The sequence below is a fragment of the Octopus bimaculoides genome, chromosome 19, assembly GCF_001194135.2.
Source record: "Octopus bimaculoides isolate UCB-OBI-ISO-001 chromosome 19, ASM119413v2, whole genome shotgun sequence".
Lineage (NCBI taxonomy): Eukaryota > Metazoa > Mollusca > Cephalopoda > Octopoda > Octopodidae > Octopus > Octopus bimaculoides.
The window spans coordinates 23053949-23061271 of NC_068999.1; the positions used below are offsets into that span (position 1 = coordinate 23053949).

The 7323-nt window shown below is 37.1% G+C and overlaps 2 protein-coding genes across 2 annotated transcripts in view; one reads left to right on the forward strand and one right to left on the reverse strand.

Moving 5' to 3' along the window:
- The window catches only part of LOC106871644 (calcium and integrin-binding protein 1), a 443076-nt gene that overhangs the window by 349575 nt on the left and 86178 nt on the right, over positions 1–7323 (forward strand). The gene's annotated exons all lie outside the window — the stretch shown is intronic.
- LOC106871649 (homeobox protein 4) overlaps positions 1–7323 on the reverse strand; it is an 88263-nt gene that overhangs the window by 33193 nt on the left and 47747 nt on the right. The window lies entirely within an intron of this gene.

Genomic DNA, 7323 nt, shown 5'->3' on the forward strand with positions numbered 1-7323 from the left:
GGTGGTGGTGGTGGTGGTGGTGGTGGCAATATGCGGTGATGGTGGCAGTAAGTGGTAGTGGTGGTGGCAGTATGTGGTGGTGGTAATGGTGGTGGTGTGTTACTGGCAGTGGCGTTGATGGTGCTGGTGGTGATGGTGACAGCAGTGGCAGTAGAAATGGTAAATTACTAGTAGTGATGGTGATGATGGTGACGGTGTCATTAGTGGAGTTGGTGGTGGTGGTGGTGGTACATTGCTGGTGGAGTTAGTGAGGACAGTGGTGGTTGGCAAAAGTCAGAATGTGGTGTGTGCTGGCAGTGGTGGTGATGGTGATGATGATGATGGTGACGGTGATGGTGATGGTGGTGGCATTGTCACTGTTGTTATTGGTGTTGTCGTTGGTGGTAGTGACAGTGATGGTGGTTGTGGAGAGAGTAGTGGTGGTAAAGGGATGCTGACGGTTGCAGTGATGGTGGTGGTGGTGGTGGTGGTAGGAGTATTAGTAGATATTATTGTATTTGTTACTGTTATTGTTGTTGTTAAACCTCAGGTCATTAAATGCACGTGCACACACACACACACACACACTCATACACACACAAGCAGACATATATATGTATATACATGCACAGGTGCATTCATATATACACACATACACATTTTTTATACATCCATATACATTTGCATGTGAGCCTACATTCACATACACACATAAACACAAATACACAGCACAGACAGATCCCTGCAAATTTGCTAATAGACCTCAGAAATACATGCCAAGGCAGAGCCTCAACATAACTTTTTTGAACTGTTAGAAATATCAACCGAATTTTCTCCAAAACATATTTTATTACTTTGAAGAGAGAATGAAGACTTCATTGCTGCATATGTCTAAATGAAAGTTGGGACAGTCATAAGTGGAATGTCTTAGATTATAGATCTGTTGGATCAGGAATGAACTGAAGCCAAACACCAACAACAGCAACTTTTCATGCATAAATATCCCTGAATGTACTACAAATATCTACATACACTTGTAAACTGTGCATGTAGAACAAACCAGGACTACAGCAGATTCCCAGTTGGAGACCAATGCAAAACCAATGCAAAACCAAAGGGGTCATATACGAGGTTGAGGTGGATTCTGACCTTGATAGCAGCAGCAGCCTTTTCAGCAGCTACAGCAGTAGCAGGAATAGCAGTAATAATAGCAACAGCAGCAACTTTAGCAGAAACAGCAGCAGCACCATTGCTAATGATAATGCTAATAATGAAACAATAATCACTACTACATAGCGCCAATAACAGCTCCAACAAAAATTTTGGTTATAGTAGCACCGACGGAGACACCAACAATAGCACCAACACCAACTCCACCACTGATGATGCCCCCTATACCAGCATTAACAACACCACCACCAACAACAGTGAAAGGTAAAGCACACAGAGTGATGTCGCTTGGAAAAGATTGACCATCAACTCGGCTGTGCATGTGCACTAAGTTTTAACGTTCTAGCTCACTTCCACTGTTTACAGCAGTGCTTGGAAGGAAGGTGTGTAGTGTGTGATCATCACACTGACCATGACAGAGAAAGTTGTCATGGCAATACCTGCTGAGAGGCCTACACAAAGTTGCAGAAAATGTATGAAGAGGAGTGTATGAACTGTACACAAGTGTACAAGTGGTTCAGACGTTTCCAGGATGGCCGAAAAAATGTCGAATTGACAAATGTTTTGGGAGACCTGCAGCCAGCTGAACTGAGAAAAACATCACGGATGTGCATGCAGCTTTGAGAGGAAATCATTGAATCACCATCCGTGAGTTATCAGAGGATGTACTGATTAGTTACAGTTCAGTGCAGTCCATTATCACTGAAGATTTGTGTATGAGACGTGTGTCTGCCAAGGTTATGCCAAAACTGTTTTCAGCTGACCAAAAGGATACTCGGGTTTCAGTTGCAAAAGATCACCTTGATTGTATCGAGAACGATGAAAACTTTTTGAAAACTTTACGTAGGCCTCTGAGCAGATATCACAAAGCTTTTGGCAAAATTTGATGCAGGTTCTCTGCTCAACTTCCTCTGTCATGATCAATGCAGCGATCACACACTACACACCTTCCTTCCAAGCACTGCTGTAAACAGTGGAAGTGAGCTAGAATGCTAAAACTCGGTGCACATGCACAGCAGAGTTCAAGATCAATCAGTGCCAAGCAGCTTCACTCTGTGTGCTTTAGTTTCCTTACTATGGCAACCAGGGGTTGTATATAATTGATTGGAACCTTTCCAATCAATTATTTGCCTAGCAATCAATTAATTTTAATTGGGATATAAGCCAATCAATTATTGCAGTTAATTGTCAATTATTTTGCTGACTGTAAAAACACCATATATTTTGGAGTGTTAGCTTTGATTTAGATAAGAACCAAAATGATAAGAAAATAAAAGGCACATCTTATAGTTTTAAAAAACCTTTATGATCAGAAAATGTTCAAAGTTCAATTTTATTGATTTAGAATAGGTAACAAACAACAATGTACTCTACATTGTACAGAAGTTGAAAAAAAAAAAAATTGAAAGTCTTTAACTGAAAGAGTTTATCAAATGAGTAGCACAATTAAAATGTTCTAATATAGGAAAAGGTCATGAACAAATGCAGATTTCTGAAACTAGTTCTTCATCCCAGAAAGCATGATTGACTTTTAGAAATAATTGCATTTCTAGATTCATTGGTTTTAAGTATTGCTGAAAACCATTAAAAGCGTAACCTGCTGAGCTGAAGAAACATTCCAAGATGATGAACATTGGTAACAAAAATCTACATTTCAGATATTGCTGAGGTGAAATTTTATCTTTTTTGCATTTTTTCGAACAAATTGAAGCAAAGTCATCTTCTACAGGTAAATTAGACTGTTGTGATGTGTCTGCTACCACTTTCAGCTGATGCCACTTCATCCGCATTTAGCTCTGCTTCTACATGTAAAATTTTCACAACTCCACTTCAAAATTTGGGCTGTGCACAATGGCTGCTGATGGAAGCAAATATTTTTTAACCTCCTTGTAAGGATACAATGTGAGAATTTCATCAAAAAGAATTCAAGCTTCTCTTAAATTTATTTCTGTTCTTTGCAAGGCAACTGTTACTGAACATAACTTTACTAAATTGTCTTTTAGAATCTGCAGATCATTATGATCGCATGAAGTCGACAGATAATCAACTAGCTTTGCATAGCCTTGAAATGAGTCTAAAAGCAGCTTGAAACGATTGTTTTGTTTCTTTGTATACTGGACCGGTTGTTTTATTTCTTTGTATAGGTTGCAAATGCATTTTTTCCCAAAGTTTACCCACAAGTTTTAATAATGTTAGCTTGCCCATCAACATATCCATTTTATCAAGCAGAACTTCCCACTTGCCAAGATAAGCAGAAACAGCTAGATTGAATTTATGAGAGGCACATCCAATCAGTGTTGTTTTATACAAATTCACTATAGATTTGTTCACTTCAGTATTATCTCCGGTAATAGCTACATTTTCTAAATTTTTGTTATAGACACTTAGCACATACTCTATAAATTCGACATAATCAGAAGCAGAGAATGATGTTTCACTTACCATTGGCAAAAATGCCAGCAAAACAATACAATAGTCATTTTGATAATTGCACAGATAAGATGCAAAAGTCCAATGAAATGCATCAAACTCTTAGTCCAACCGCTGATTACCAACAAAAATTTACTTGTAAGTTCATCAGATATTTTCTTTTCCACTTCTTGGGTAAGTTTCTCCATGTATTTCTTTAAGGTCATATTTGTCATTCTTCCCAAGTTTATATACTTATGAGTCAGTGGGTCTTCAGTAAAGGAAAATGGTTTTAAACCAATACACACCCACTCAATCCAACCATAAACATTTAAGGCCAAGCGAATGACCAAACTACTTCTTGGAGAAAGAAAACTCGATAAAAATGGTCGTCCAGTTGCTTGTATAGTAGAAAACTTTGGATGCTGGTTTTTTTATATGATTCATAAGATTTGTCCATCCAGTTCCTTTTTTTCTGGGTCAACTATTTTCTACACTTGCATTTCCATACATGTTCACTGCCTGTTTGGTTAAAATATTTTCTGACAATTTGCTCATTTTCACATGGCACAGGTTAGTTTAAAATAAAAGATATTTCACCACAGTTTAAAATAGAAGATATTTTGCCACCCCACTGATGAAAGTCTGATTCAGTTAATATGTTGGAGTGGAATTCAAGATACAACTGCATTGTAGGCAAAGTTACGATTTAATGACTTGAAGTCAGAATGTGTGAATCATTCTTGGCAGTCAGAACCAAGAATCACTCAACAGCGATTATTTGACAACATACACAATAGTCAATTCCTAAACACAACAGAATGTATGAACCATTCTCAGCAGTCAGAACAAAGGCGTCAACACAATACCTCAAATAATAATAGAACACTGTATTTGCCAATTGAAAGTTGAATGAAGTATGAGCCATTTGAAAAACTTTTGCTGACAATGATGCAATTAACTGCAATTAATTGCAATTAATTGATATGATAGCAATCAATTATTTAATTGGCAGTACGACTCCAATCAATTAATTGGACCAATATATTGCAATTGATTTTTCATCAATAAATTTCTTACAACCTCTGATGGCAACAGTCCGGATACCTATTGATGAGACCACATATATATGATGGGCTTTTTTCAGTTTCCGTCCACCAAATCCACTCAGAAGGCATTAGTTGGCCCGAGGCTATAGTAGAAGACACTTGCCCAAGGTGCTATGCAGTGGGATTGAAACTGGAACCATGCGGTTGGGAAGTAAACTTCATGCAACACACCCATGTCTGTGACATATGTACTATAATGTAATGAAACTAATAAGGGAAGAAAAAATTGAAAGGAAAGTAAGTCTAGACAAGTTGTCATCAACCTTGTAATTGTACAGACCTATCATCAAAATATTCCTAGCCACAACCATTTCATCTTATATTCAAACATTGTCTACCTAAGACTACATTATTTAATGTGTTGTATTATTACTATTTTTGAGGATGCTTCTGATTGAGTAGACCTATGATTAATGGTGTTCCAGCTGTGACCATCCTATATGTTTAGTAGAGTGTAACTTGATAGAAGTTTGGCTGCTGTTTCTAAGAAATTGAGACATTATGTAAAGGTTTCCTCGTTTTGCTCGTGACTCTAATGATTTTAGGCATTGAGGTTATCAAAGATATTGGTGGTGTTAGTGGAAGGTGGGATAGTGTTAATAATAATAATAGTATAGGTGGTGGTAGTGGGAGTAGGGCACTAGTGTAAATAGAAATTGTGTTCTTTTTTACTTCATTGCCGTCATCCTTTGTATGCTAAAAACAAATAGAAAATCTATTCCCAACAACCTGCTAACCAACCTCACAGCTGTTAACATCAGAAACACCCACATATTTCATATAAATAGATCAAAAAATATTTCTGTTGTTTGGTTTCTAAAATCCTAATAGCTAAACCATTTAACTTGTTCCTAACCCTAATGAGAGGAAAGTGGTTGAGGACTGTGCTTGGCTAAGTAGGTTGTCAACATAATCTATTGCAAGTGTTGCGATATGTCTAAGACAGAAGTGTTCACACCTGTTGCAGTTATGGCTATAGTATTAGTAGCAATAGTAACAGCAGTGTGAACAACTTTCTTCTCTGACATCATTTTTCCAGTTGGCATAGGAATGGGGAAAATGATGTCAGAGAAGGAGAAAGTTGTTCACATTGCTGTTACTATTGCCACTAAAACTAATGCCATAGCTGCAACAGATGTGAACACTTCTATCTCTAAAGCTATGAAGGCTGATGAAGGTTGAATATAGGACTTCCCTCTCCCTATATACAGTTTGCCCGTATAGCCTCTTCTGTCTCTTGTAAAGGGGTTGGTTGTGTCATTAATGTCATGTGTGATGTAAGTAGTACCCTGTGAGTATCAAAGCTCTATAGAAGACCAGTCAGTCAGAGACTGCTAACTTAAGACTTTCAGAACTGACAAAGCAAGCTACACTCTTACAAACTTCCAGCTGAGATTATCAATGTCACACATAAGGCTAGTCCTTCAGAGATCTCCAGCTAAAGTAATAAAATACACATAAAAAAAAATGTAACTCTCAGTGATGTTCAGCTTGATTGTTGCTATAAATGTCCTGATTTCTTGACCTTGACCCTTTGTTTATATTGTTTTACAAACATTGATATAGTAAACAAACTGCAACAGGTTTGACTACTCCTACAAGCAAAAATGTCCTTCCCATTATTTTCCAATGAATTAGCTGCCACTCAATGAATTAGCTGCCACTCAATGAATAGCAAGAGTTAAATGACATTTCTTAGTAACAACTCATAATTTTCAAACATATATAGTATATCACACATAGTTCGTAGATCCTTCTTTTAAGCAGTACAAAATAACATTCTTATGCAGGCTAACTGCCTGAATTGTATAAAATTATAAGACATCCATTCATGGTTTTGTTTCCCTTGTTAGCAATTAAGTGATTAATTTTCCCTTTCTTTTTTTCTATTTCTTATTTGAGAGAGAATGTGGGTGTGTAAAGAAGAGAAATACATTGAGTGAAGAAATAGGGAGTTGGAGGAAAGAGAGAAAGAGAGAAAGGGGTAGAGTGAAAGAGTGACAAAGAGAGTCTTTTTTATTTCTAGGTATTACCTCTAAAGAAAACATTTCATCAGAACATCACTTTCTTTTATAAAAGAGAAAAAGTATATCAGAGAATTGAAGCAATGTCTCCACTGCTTGCTCTGCAATCAATTAAAAGTTTTTTATAGAATAAACAAGATTAAGGAAGCTTTAACTCAGCTGCAATAGTAAACTGTCACTCAAAATTTACTGAAGTTCAAGTCCCAAATTTATGCGAGCATACATACATCTATCATCGTTATTTAACATCCATTTTCCATGCTGACTTAAGTTGGACGGTTTGAGAGGAGCTGGCAAGACTATTCCAAGCTCTACTATCTGTTTTGGCATGGCTTCTACAACTAGATACCCTTTCTAATGCCAACCAGTTTATGGAGTCTATTAGGTGCTTTTTACTTGGCACCAACATCAGTGAGGTCACCAAATAACTTACAAGATAAACCCCTCAACTGTGGCAATGAATAGTTATGAGGGAAGTCCTTACAAAGTTGTTGGTAATTGGTCCAAGCCAGATGTGAAATATAGTTTCCATTTCAAACTGCTCATTAGCTATCTATATTAATTACATATGATTTATGTAGTGACTTCATTTGGGCATAGAGTAGATTTCAACAGCATTTTTCTCGCAGAAC